The sequence below is a fragment of the Giraffa tippelskirchi genome, chromosome 6 (genome assembly GCF_054371585.1).
Source record: "Giraffa tippelskirchi isolate mGirTip1 chromosome 6, T2T-mGirTip1v1.2.pri, whole genome shotgun sequence".
Lineage (NCBI taxonomy): Eukaryota > Metazoa > Chordata > Mammalia > Artiodactyla > Giraffidae > Giraffa > Giraffa tippelskirchi.
In genome coordinates, this window is record NC_137280.1 from 143,384,690 (window position 1) to 143,398,332 (window position 13,643).

General features: G+C 43.2%; 1 protein-coding gene across 24 annotated transcripts in view; it reads left to right on the top strand.

Annotated features, from left to right (window-relative positions):
* Positions 1-13,643, top strand: part of LOC145510137 (uncharacterized) — a 520,288-nt gene that overhangs the window by 418,262 nt on the left and 88,383 nt on the right. For 12 of the 24 annotated variants that reach the window (XR_014056762.1, XR_014056752.1, XR_014056755.1 and 9 more), the window contains one exon: positions 4,884-5,207. The exons of 4 other annotated variants lie outside the window; for them this stretch is intronic. The gene's annotated coding sequence lies outside the window, so the exon portion shown is untranslated. Of the gene's footprint in view, positions 1-4,883; positions 5,557-13,643 lie in introns of those variants that run through there. 8 more of the 24 variants (XR_014056773.1, XR_014056784.1, XR_014056751.1 and 5 more) reach the window with 1 other exon arrangement.

Here is a 13,643-nt window from a genome sequence, read left to right on the forward strand (position 1 = left end):
TTTGTTTATTTTTGCATTTATTTCCTTTGCTTTAGGAGACAGACCCCCAAAAAATATTACTATGATTTATGTCAAATAGCGTTCTGCCTATGTTCTCTTCTAGGAGTTTTATGGTTTCAGGCTTTACATTTAGGTTTTTAATCCATTTTGAGTTTATTTTAATGTATTTTTCATGATGTTAGACTATTTTAATTTCATTCTTTTACATGTAGCTGCCTAGTTTTCCCAGCATCATTTATTGAAGATGCCACTTTGTCTCCATTATGTATTCTTGCCTCCTTTATCATGAATTAATTGACCATAAGTGCATGGGTTTATTTATGGGCTGTCTATCTTGTTCCATTGATCTATATTTCTGTTTTTGTGCCTGTACCATACTGTTTTGATTACTGTAGCATTTTAGTATAGTCTAGAGTAAGGATTTCCTCCAGCTGTGTTCTTTTTCTCTCAAGATTGTTTTGGCTATTCAGAGTCTTTAATGTTTCCATATAAATTTTAAAATGATTTGTCCTGGTTTTGTGAAGAATGCCATTGGTAATTTTGATAGGGATTTCATTGAATCTGTAGATTGCCTTGGGTAAAACTAATGTTAATTGAGTTCCTACTATGCATGAGGCCCCATGCTAGGCACTAGGGAAGCAAGGATGTATGAGGCACAAGATTTCTGCCCTCATGAAGTTTTTTGCCCAGATAGGTAGACAGAAATCAAACACGTGAATAGACAGTAGACACAATGTTTATTAACTGTGATAAGTTACTTGAGGGAAATAGGCAGATTCATGGCACAGAATTACTGAGGGAGGGTCGAATGTAGTGGAGGAAGAGAGGGGGAGGAGTTCATGGAAATCTTCTCTGAGGAGGTGACTGAGACCAGACACAACAATTGGCAGACATCCCTGACTCATTAAAAAAAAAAAAAAAAATCACGAGGTTTTTGTTGTTGTTGTTTTGCTTATATTAACAGAGAGATAAATCTGCTTTACCCCACATCGGGTCCTAATTATATAGTCTGGGGTCCCAGAGAAGTCTATTTTTTGCTGTTGCCAATTGACAGCTTCTCCAGCATGCAGCATTTGCAGACAGCTATCACATCTCTCCTATCCCCACGAGGCCCTCCTCCCCCTAAACCCCTTGAAGCAGGCTCCAGAGGCTTAGGAGACCCAGACATGTCGTGTAGTTACTAAGAACAGACAGTTCCTAATAACAGTTCTTAGCAGAAAAGATCCACGTAAACAAGAGGGTCCCAGAGACCCCCACTGTAAAGGCTACATGGACTCTCCCAACATCTTGGGGATAATTGGTCCAACTCCTATGACATTGCTTATTCATTTCTCTAGGGCTGTTGCTAACTGCTGGATCTCATCAGGCGTTAATTCTCTGACATTGGTAGGGAGCAGGCGAGGTTAGAAACCTTCAAGTGCTCCCGCTGGAAGCCCTCTCTCTCTCTCGAAAACAATTTATTTTTTTCAATGTTAAAATCATGTCCCTCCCCCCTGGTTTGAACACCAAAACAAACCCAGCTGTCCTCAATGCTGGGTCCAAACCACAGGCGTGTGGCTAGAAAGCCAAAGAGGCAGCAGGAGGAGCTGCTCAGAGTCTGGCTCCTCCAGATTCCTGCTGGGCACTACTCAGGAGGCAGGGAGTCTGTGTTCTGCAAAGGCCCAGCCTCCTCTTCTTCAAAATTAAGCAGGAAGACACCTCAAGGGCAACAATTCTGCCCTGCCTCCAGGGAGCTCCTAGGAGGCAGAGGCCTATGCAAACTCCTGGGGCCTCTGGGTTAGTTGATACGCCCCTTCCCTACCTGCCAGGAATGGTGCCCAGCAGCTCCAGGGGCTCCCAGGGAGTTAGAAGGCTGAGGCCTGAGACCCCGGCAATGTGCACAACTGTTTTCTTTGCTTGATTTGGAGATAAAAACAACTGCTGCTTCTTGCTTTCTCACACTTTCCACTGAGGTCACTTGGGGCAAGACTGAGTCAAGGCTTCCAGAAGGTCTGGCAATAGCGTAGAAGCAAACAGTGGTGATGTTAGCGTAGGACACACTCTACCCAGCCCCCTCCACAGCAGAGGGATGAAAGCTGCATCACACAGCTTGCAAAACTGGCCTTGAGTGGCCTTCTTGCCACTTTTTTCACTTCCTGGGGTCTTCGCTCAGCCTCACCTATAGATATGATTTCCCCTAACTCATTTCACCTCTCTCCCCTACACTCCACCACTGTCATGCTCAGGGCTGGAGGTAGGGTGAGGTAAGTGAAGCACACAGGATACAAAATTATCCGGACGGTCATTCTTCAGATCATGCAAGGTTAGTGTTTTTTGTACCTTGGATGCCTCATTCTCACCATCCTACTACAGGTCCTGCACATGCCACCTAAACCTGCTCCCTGAGGATATATTTCATTTCTCTGACCTCTCCCAAACTCCATTCATTAGAAAGAATCTATGCATGGCTTCTCTGTAAAAGATCAAGACTAGCTTGAAGAGGTCTTTTTGTTTGTTTGTTTTTTGGCCAGGTAGTACTTGCATTTTTTCTGTTGTTGTTGCCATTACTTAAAATTCAGAAGAGTTCCAATGGGAAAAAAACATCCTAATTTCTAGCTTTTTTTGGCAACACAGAAGATATGGCCCTTCTGGCTGGAGTGGAGCCACGGTTGCCTCTCTGTCCCACTTGTGTCAACTCACCATTCATATTACCTTCTTAGCCCCCATAGGCATTTGAAGTCGAACCTTTGACCTAAAGGCAGATTATGTCCAGACATGAAGTAGTAGAACTGTCTCCCATGGCACAATTCTGGCAGCAGTGACTAGCCAGGGTGGGAGACTGGGGCACAAAGGGAACAAGGAAGATTTCCTGATGTCCTTGAACTCAGATCATGGAGGCAAGTCCCCATTTCATCTGCCAGGGTGCAAAAAAGACTAAAACCTGCAATGTGGAGGAAGAAATAAGTTATGTGACAGTATCAAAAGAGCTGTGGAGACAAAGGGACTAAACTTGAGTTGAAAACAGCCCAAGAGACCTGCCTGTGTATCACATATTTGCCCCTGACTTCTGTGTGATGTTGGACACAACCCCTCCGGAAGCCTCAGATTCCTCATCTCTTAATAAGGAGAGTCAGGCTGGATTATTTCTGAGATCCCTTCTGGCTCTAACTCTCTTGAATGTAACACTTACTATTCTTCAGTGGAATTATTCTAGTAAAAAGAGAATCTCAGAACATTGTTCGAGCCAGCTTAAAGGAGCAGTTGAGCAGGGACCAGAAACCACATTTCATTGACAGCATGGAATTTTGCAAGTTTCTCAGTGCTCTACCTATCCTTTCATAAATTCTCTGATTCTGCTGAGAATATACACTTAAAGGAGCTCAAACAATAGCTTGACTCAACAATCTCTTGCCTTAACAACCGCCTGTCTGCTTGAAAATCACTGGATGTGAAATCTAGTCTGCTAAAGGCGTTGTCTCTACCTTGAAGATACTGGAGGAGAAAACTCTCTGTCCATACTGTGGGAGGCAGTCAAAGTGGAATTCAAGGCAACAGGCATTAACAAAGATCTAAGCAGCACTCTATGCAAGGTGGACTGTGGGAGGAAACCAGGAACTACATCCAGGAGTAAAGCCCAGTCCTTGTCCTCGAAGAGATTACAGTAGGGCAGAAAGGTCAACACAATACCCGCAGGATCTAAATGCACAACAGAGTAGAAAAGTCAATCAGATTCTATCAAGTGCTAGGAGGAGTCAAAAAAGGGAAGAGTTACATAGGCCTCAGAGGTAAAATTTAGACTAGTAGTGAAGGATGAATAGATGAGGATGGGAAAGAAAGAACAGAAGCGTCAATCACTGATCTACCAAGGTTGAAAGCTTCCTACTGCCTGCCATGACCCTAAGCACTAGGATGTAAGGGTTAACAAGACAGGAGGAGTCCTGCTTTCATGGCACTAACTTTCTAGTGGGGGACTTAGGTTGTGGTTTAGTTGCTAAGTCATGTCCCACTCTTTGCGACCCCATGAACTGTAGCCCACCAGTCTCCTCTGTCCATGGGATTTCCCAGGTAAGAATACTGGAAAGGATTATCATTTCTTTCTCCGGGGAATCTTCCAGACCCAGGGATCGAACCTGGGTCTTCCGTGCTGCAGGGAGTCTCATGCACTGCAGGAGGATTCTTTACCAACTGAGGCACCGGGGATATGCTTAGACAAGTACACAAATACATAGGAAAACTTCAGATATTGTTGAGTGCCGTGTAGAATGTGAAATGAAGTGATTATCACAGATGGTGATTGTGATGGACAGGGAGGAGCCCTCTGAGAAGGCTCCAGTTATGCTCTGTCATGAGATGGTCTGGAAAAGAGGAACTGCAAGTCCTGGATATGGCTAGAGTGTGGGTTCATGTGGGGCCCAAAAAGGGCCAGTCTGTAGAGGAAGACTGAAGCCAGCTCTTAAAGGGTCTTGAATTTTAAGTTCATCCTATAGCACAGAGGTCATGAGGAGCCATGGGAGACTCAGAAGCAGGAAGTATCACTGTGAGACCTATGCTGGGGAATAGGCAAGGAGTGAGGACTCACTCTCTTATTCAATACCTGAGGGGCGAATACTCACCTTTATCAGAGTTGATCTTCTGGATCTTATCCCAACCCTATGTCTCCACCTTTTGGCATGGCTCAGCATTGGGGGATGCAGGGGTAAGAACCAGAAGCACCCCAGGGAGCACAAGCTCTCTCCAGCAGTCACTCAGGATGGATTCCAGCTCCAAGTGTCAGGAGGCTTTGACCCTGGAAGGACTGGGAGATGAAACTGCCTTTGTGTGGCTCAGAAAACAGATCCAAGCTTGGCCGCACTTGAGAGCAGTTTGGAAACTTCATACCAGGTTTTGCTTTTTTTTGTTCACAGGCCCTCAAAGTAAGCCACAGGAATAGACTTCTGCGGGCTTGGATACCCTGGCTCCCCAGCTCCCATGAGCAGCCGAGGGCCTTTCTTGGCTTGGAGACACACCTAAGTCCTCATCAGTATGATCATCTTCTTTCCAAAACTGAGCCTACCTTCCACAAAGGGGCCAGCATTCACCAGGTTGGCTCCAGGCAGAGGTGCAGGAAGACTAGAGCTGTTAATGACCACCACCACCGAAACACCCCTGATCTATCTAATGACTCCCACAGTGGACACCAAGTTAAATACATGGATCCTGACATCTGATGGCCAAAACAGCTTAATGAAGTAGGTACAACTATTTTCTTCATTCATCAGATAAACTGAGGCCCAGAGGGCAACTTGCAGCTAGTACTTGGCAGAACCTAGGTTCAAAGCTGGTTCTGACTCCAAAGCTGGGGCTCTGTGCCCCCCCAATCTCCTATTTCTCAATGTGCTGCCCCTTCCTCTACCCACCAAGTACCCGTTGCCTTGAAGCTGCAGTTTCTCAGGTAAACATTGTTCCTCCCACATGCAGCTCTTTTTTTCAGGAGAGTCTCAACTCTGCCATGAATTAGTTCTTTGACCCTGGAAAAAGTCCTTTTCATCATTTGTGCCTTGGTTTGCTCATCAATAAAATGGAGGTGCCTTTTATATAGTCAATGTAGGAATTTAGTCCTCTGCTCCTAAAACTTAAGAAACCTGTTTTGGGCACATAACCAAAAGGTCTTATCATATTTATGCAGAAGTGACTCACATAGTCAGAGGTTCAAGTCCTGCCTGGGGCCGTGAGTACCCAGGAGGTCTCCACAAATAGACTGGAGTCACAGGTGTCTGCACTAGAGGCAGCTCTGTCCCCGCCAGCTCTGCTGGCAAAAGCTCTTGGCTTCTTCCACAGAGACAAGTCACATTCCACAGCCCAGCAGCCCAGCACCAGGAAACAACCCTGCCCAGACACAAGGAAAGTGAACATTAAAGGAGCTCTGTGTGTTTATAAAAGGTTTATGAGCCTCCGAGCTCTCATTTGGTGCCAAGGTGAGAAGACAAGGAAGGAGACTGGGTCCAAGGAAAACATGGAGGATCTCCTTGTTCTTAGCCATTAAACAGAAGCACTGTCTCCCCCAGATTGAGGTCAATAGATTTCCCTACAGGCTGGCTATGCACTGCTGTGTTCCACACTCAGACCAGGGTCTAACAAACAGGAGCCTGAAAGCATCATTCCAGAACTCGTGTCACATCTGCTGTATTCATTTCCTGGAGTTGTTGTAACACGTACCCACAAACTAGGTAGCTTAGAGAAATAGAAGTGTATTACTGGAGGCTAGAAGTCCAAAGTCAAGGTGGTGGCAGTGCCATACTCCCTCTGAAATGTATAGGAGAAAGATCCTTCTGGCCTCTTTGAGCTTCTGATAGTGTTACTGACTCTGGTCCTTGGACTCTTTAATCAATAGAAATTGGTAAGAGGCCAGATGAGGAATTCAGGCACGGTTTTATTGGGAACTGTGCTATATGGTGAGAGAGCAAAAACAAGTAGCAGTTTCCTTTATTCACTCCCTAAAGAGGGCTGAGCTGGTTCCTTAAGTGGAAGGAAGGTAAGGGCAGATGGGTGGGTGGGACAAAGGGGTGGCTTAGGTGGTCTGCCCATCCCTTTAATGAGGCTATGTGCAGATACCACGCGTTGTACCCTGCTTTTGCTTCCAGCACCTCAGAAGTGGAGGTTGGGTTTGTAGCCTTTTTGTATCTTATTGTTCATAATCATTCCAGCTGTGCATGCATGCAGTTATTTTAGTCCCTTTCTTTGTGCTGTGCTGCTCCAAGGAGATGTTTGTCCAGGTGCAAGCACTCTAGGAAAGGGTCTCAGGTCCCAGCCTGTCTCAGTAGCCCCAGTATTCCTTGGCTTGTGGCATCATAGATCCAGTCTCTGCCTCCTCCATAGCATTCTCCCTGTATCTTCACACCATCTTGTATCTATGAGCACTTGTGTCCAAAATTCCTTTTCTTATAAGGACACGGGTCATTTAGATTAGGGCTCACTCTAATGACCTCATTTTTACTTGGTTGCCTCTATAAAAGCTCTTTTTCAAAGTAAGGTCACATTCTGAGGTATGGAGGTTAAACTATGACATATCTTTTGGGGACCACAAGCCAACCCATAATATCTGCCGTTTTCACACAGTAGGAAAAACGTTGGCTCAAAAGATCTGAATTTGAGTCTGGCTACACCCCTAACTGGGGCTTCCCTGGTGGCTCAATGGCAAAGAATCTGCGTGCAGTGCAGGAGACGTGGGAGACACAGATTTAATCTGTGTCAAATCAGATTTGATCTGGGTCAGGAAGATCCCCTAGAGATGGAAACAGCAGCTCTGTCCAGTAGTTTTGCCAGAAAATCCCTTGGACAGAGGAGCCTGGTGAGCTACAGTCCATGGAGTCGCAAAGAGTTGGACACAACTGAGCAACTGAGCACACATGCACATACCCCTAACTGGCTTCTTAGTTTTGATAAGTGATTTTCAATGTGGTTTCCAACTTGCTGAGTTGGGAAAAAGATGAAATGAGATCACAGACATCACTAACTTTATAGCTTGAAGTGACCTCTGAGATCATGCAACATTTCTCAAAGTAAAATATTCATGAGAGTATTAACCCCACAAAGTTCTCTTGGGATAACAATGGGGACTGGTGCTATAAGTCCCTCTCAGAGATTCTCAGTGTACATTAGCAGGTCAAAGGCCCTAACAAGTCCTGCAGTAAAAATACCTTTTTGTCCCAGCAGCTCCACACTCATTTCAGCATGGAACCCTACTATTTAGATAATCTCTGGTAACATTCAATGTTCTCATCTAGATTAACATCACCTCTAGTTCATTAGAAAACCAGGACTTAGACATTGATCACCTCCTACATAAACTACCCCCAAATCCCAAATCCTCATTTCAGGCTCAACTTTGAGGGGAACCTAAGCTGAGACAGATCTTTGTTCCCCAGAGTAAAAAAAAAAATGGCTTTATAGCTATTTTTAAATTTTTTTAAATTATTTTTAATACTATTATATACTATAATACATATGTATACTATAATATAAACTCATTAGTTCATTTTCAAAAACTTCAGAAAAGAATAAGGAAGATAAGTAAAGCTCACCTTAAAGATTCCAACCCAAAAGTAACTGACTAATATGAGATGTTTATTACTTCTGCCATGTTTTGATTGCAGAAAGAGGTGATGGCTTAGAAACCGGGATGGGAGCTGGACCCAGAATCACTGATCTCAGAAACACATCCTGATGTTAGTTCTTGCTCAAATTTTATACAAGTCCCTTGGTCTCCTTATGCCCCAGCTTCCACTTACCACTTTGGGGGGAAATGTGTCTGCCTAGTGCAGATCCTGAAGATTGGTAATATTAATGGCTATAATTTCTGGGTACCTACTGGGTACACACAATATTATATTATGTGTCATTTCATCCAGGAAATTAACTTAATCTTCATATCTACCCAAGGATACAGGTGAGATTATTAAGGCTTTGAAAATTTAAGTGACTTTCTTAAGATCCTATAGCTGGTAGCAGCAATTTGATCCAGAATTTGAACCCAGATCTGCCTAACCCTGGAACATTGCGTGTAACCACAACTCTATGACATCTTACAACATGGGTTGCAAGCATCAGTTGTGTTTTCTGACTTCTTCAGTTCAGTTCAATCGCTCAGTCGTGTCCGACTCTTTGCGACCCCATGAACTGCAGCACGCCAGGCCTCTCTGTCCATCACCAACTTGACTTCTTAGCTCTTCTTAAATGTTTTTGCTATGTTTGGGATCATTTCTTCCCTGTGCATCCTACTCTTCCAAAGCAGAACTTAGAAATCTCAAATCAAATTCCAGCCTTTCTTGCAACTTGAATAAAGGCATGTCTCAGGTTCTGCCCCCACTCCAGTACTCTTGCCTGGAAAATCCCATGGACGGAGGAGTCTGGTAGGCTGCAGTCCATGGGGTCGCTAAGAGTCAAACACGACTGAGCCACTTCACTTTCCCTTTTCCCTTTCATGCATTGGAGAAGGCAATGGCAACCCACTCCAGTGTTCTTGCCTGGAGAATCTCAAGGACGGGGGAGCCTGGTGCACTGCCGTCTATGGGATTGCACAGAGTCGGACATGACTGAAGTGACTTAGCAGCAGCAGCAGCAGGTTCTGCCAATCGGACACACTCCTTTAAATTTTGATTCCAAAGAGAGGAACTTAAGGAAAGAGATTTCCAGGAGATCCATTTTGCTGGCAGAATGGTGGCAAGGAGCCTTACTTTTGGGATGACAATGTTTACAAGGTTGGTATTCTGGCACAGGGTCAGTGTGGTTTCCTTGAGGTCTTGGTGGTGTGTCCACCACAGCAGGGGCAGTGGTCCCTCTCAGTCCAGTTCTGCGAAGTGATGTTTTCATTGCTCCTAGAAGCTTAGCTTCAAGCCTGACTCTCCCTTTCTCCTAGCAAATCTGACAGCTCCTAAGATCCTTTCAATAAACAGCTTCTCTGGCAGAGTCACCTTCTGCTACTTGCCACCAGAGTGACACCTATCACTACACAGATTCCCCAGTTGCTTTATGTATCTACATAGTAATGAATAGAGCCAGCCAATTTCTAATCAGTTTGGTCAAAGTAGGCAACAAATTCATTCTGATCCCAAAAGGAACTTTTGGCCAGAGTTGTATAAATTGGTTTAAACCATGTGGATCATACAACTCATCAATGGCTAAATCTCCAGTTCACACTGAACTTTATTCCTGGAGTCTAGGTGTCAGAACCAAAAAGAAACTAGACTTGCCCAAATGAATCTTCTGAAAGAAGTTTAATTGAAAATTGCAGTTATCCTTTAACCCAGCAGTTCTCAAACATTATATCCTCAAAATGATTTCCCATTCTTAAAAATACTGAGGACATAAACAATGTTTGTCTGTGTAGGTTATATCTATCCACAATTACTGTATTCAAAGTGAAAACTGAAAAATATTTATTTATAACTTTATTTTCAAGAATATTAAAAATACTGTGTTCACATAAACATAAAATATTTTTTTAAAAATAACTGTATTTTCAAACAACAACAAAAATAACTTGTAAGAAGAGTGGCATTGTTTGACATTTCTGCAAAGTTCTTTCCTGTCTAGCTTAACAGAAGATAGCTAGATTTTCATATTTCCTTCTGCATTCTTTTTGTTGAGTGTCACATGTCATGTGGCCTCTGGAAAACTCTACTGTGTAGTTATGAGAGAATAAGAATAGAAGAGGAGCAAATATCATTTTAACGTTATTATGAAAATGGTTTTGACACAAACCTCTTAAAAAGATCTGAGGAACTTCCTGGGGTTCCCAGGCCAGTTTGAGAACCATTACTCTAATCTCCAAACCTTTTCGTGCCTTATATCCTAGGTTTCAAATTCTAAGTACAGCTGATTGATATGACTGATCACTTTTACATCCTACCTGTCAACCTAATAATGGGGCCCCATCCTTCAGAATTATTCTATTCACTGGTCCGTAATCCCTCTGCCTTAAGATGTTATTGTATTAAAAGCTCTGTTCAGGAAGTCAGAAGCCCTGGTTCTGCTACTAACTAGCTGTGTCATCTTGAATAGCTCAGTTGTTCACTCTGGGCCTTAGTTATCCACTTGACAAATAGATACTTGTTTACTTCATAAGATGGCTTAAAGATTAAATTGAATAGTAGGCATAACAATGCTTTTAACACATGTATGTAATGGGATATTATATCATTATGTAAAATGTTTCTATTGTTTAGGATGCTTTGGATTGCCAGTAATAGATAGTATGACTCAAACAAGCTTAAATTTATTGACTCAATTTACTGAAAAGTATAGAGGTGGCATGAGCCTTAGGCATGGTTTGATCCAGAGGATCCCATGGGCATCCAGGCTCTGGTTCATGTTTTCTGCTCTTCTTTCCATTCTGCTCTCTATAGCTTCAGTCTCAGCTAGTTCACCCTCCTGTTAGTAACAACAACTGCTGGACTTCTAATCCTACTTTCTGATGCCACACCACCCGAGGTTAAGAGATAGAACCAATTCCAGAAGTTTCCATGAAAGAGAGAGAGACACTTTCTAACCTAGAAATTCTTAGCAGATGTCCCTTCTTAGATCTAAACTGGATCAGGTGCCCACCCTTGAACCAGTCACCAAGGTCTGGATAATAAGATAAGCTGACTGGCTCAATCTGATCAAAGTTTACCCTGGAACTAGGGGTAGAATGACTTATCCAAACCACATGGCTTAAAAACTCTGCATTCTATTAAGAAATGAGAAGATATCAGTAGCTGTTTGGAAGTTAATTAGGGAATGTCCAATAAACATCACAGATCTGATTTACTGACCAAGGAAAATGTTCATAATATACTGACAGTAAAAATTAGATATCTTACAAAATAGATTTGTGTGTGTGTGTGTATAAAATTCACTCAGTCGAAATAACTGAGGGATAGCATTCCAGGTAACTATGCACTCTTATTTGTTTAGTAGTTTGTTTTGGCTCATCTAGCTTTTCTAGAATATAAAATATTGTACTTTATGTCAATTTCAGTACAGGAACAAGTCTGTTATAAAGATATGAAGCAGGTCACTGAATACCCCATTTACTAGTCCTATCTTAGTCTTAGGTTCTAGCACCCAGTAGCTTTCCATCCTAGGACCTAAGGCTGATTTCGACTGCCATCTCTCATGTCACCTGATGAAACCCTAGGCAAAGGGCTGAGCTAGCCTCAATAAATGTCTCCCATCTGTGTGCATTTTTCTTCAACACCCCTAAGGAATCACTAAGTCAGTGTTTCTTGCTCAGAATAGAAAGTAGTCTATTTTCATTCATATGCAATTCTAATTTTCACTGGTTCTCTTCCCCTTTCCTCCCCCTCTCCCCAAGCCCTCTATCAGCTCCCATGACCTCATCATGATATTTAGAATAATAGTCTTTTCCCACAGGTCATCAGCTGCTAAAATAAATATATTTCCATCAACGGAAGCTGCAGACTCACCAAAATTATTATACTTTGGTTCAGAGTCACAAGCTCATTAAAGACTGATTATTGTGCTTTTCCGAAAAGAATGGCAGTGGAAGAAGCAGGATGATTCTTTATTATTTAACTAGGGAAAGAGATGCATAGGCAGATTAAAAGGCAGCCTTTGGAGGTGGTAGCTGAGATAGCTAGCAGGTGAGAAAATGAAGGAACAACAATCAAAAAACCCACTAAGTTCTTAATAAGTATTTCATTAGACTCTGAATTTTTCTGGTAGACACCAACAACATTGAGGCAGTTTGGACAGAAGGAAGACTCCAGAAGCCAGGAATTCTAGATCCCATACTACACCTTGCTGCACACTCAAACCTTGTCCACCTTTCTGAACCCTTGAAGTTGGGTAAAATCCAAGATGGCAAATGACTGACATCCCTCCACCATCCCCTCTTTCCTCTTCCTGGCAGCCATCACGAATCCATTCCAGAATCCTTTCCCAGTGAGGCCCAGATGTGGCCTGAGAATCAGCATCATGCTCTAAGCAACCACTCTCTACCTCCACTTATCAGTGAACACGTGAGGCTGTCTATTATCCCTGGGCTAAGAATTTCTAAAATGCTCATAAACTGTGACACTTTCATTTCCCTTTGCTGACCCAGCCTTATTCATTTGTTAAATGCTCATATCTGGCATTTAACAGTCATAACATTATTAGCATCATTCATAAAAACAGCTGATAGTTACTGAATGCTTACTTTTGAGAGGAGGTTGAAACAATGGTGATGCATCTGACTTTCAATGTCAGAGGAACTTTCATGTGCAAGAGACAATAAAATCTGGATAGCCCCAAGAGATAAAACTGGGGCCACTGAGTGCAAGCTACAGGAAGACAAATGGTGGCATCTACAAAGCAATGGGCTGACCCATACAAGAGCATTTCTCTGTTTCTGAAGCTATTTCAGACAAAGTGGTCTCAACCACTTCTCAGGGAGGCTGTAGAACATGACTCACAATGTTAAACAATGTTAAACACCTACCGGGACCAGGCAGGTAACATAATTATGTGAGGCAGACCCAGTGTAAGCAATGCTGGGCATGGTAAGGCCAATGATGACCAGAGAGCACATATCTGGTCTAAAAGGGAGAGTCACCAAGGTGCTCCAACAAATAGAGCCCTCCTTTCATCTTCTCCATGCCTCCCAACCCTCTGACTTACTCTGTGTCCTTCCAAACAAACCTCCCTCTTGTTTATCCGCTAGGCAGCTAGCATATGGCACATGCTGCCATAGGTGCATGTGTGAAAAAGGAGAAGGTGGTATCAGTGGCATAAGCGAGGTGCCATGGGAACACAGAGTGCAGGGAGATGGATATTGTATGATGGAGTTGATAGAGACCTCCTGGCAATGGCTCTGGACTCTGAAGCGGAATGGAGTCCAAAACGCAAGGTGAAAAGGAAAGGCCTTCCAGACAGAAAAGCAGCAGAAGTAAAGCCACTGGGGGGAATAAAAATGTTGGAGCAGAGGGAATATAAAGAATGAAGAGATAAAGCTGGAAATGTAGGTCCCATAAAGGTCACAAAGCTGCTCAGATGCTTTATCAAGGAAATTGGGCCTTATAATGTAGCTTTGTTATTGTTGTTATTTAGTTGCTTCATCATGTCCGACTCTTTGCAACCCCATGGACTGTACCCCTCCAGCCTCCTTTGTCCATGCAATTTCCCAGGCAAGAATACTGGAGTGG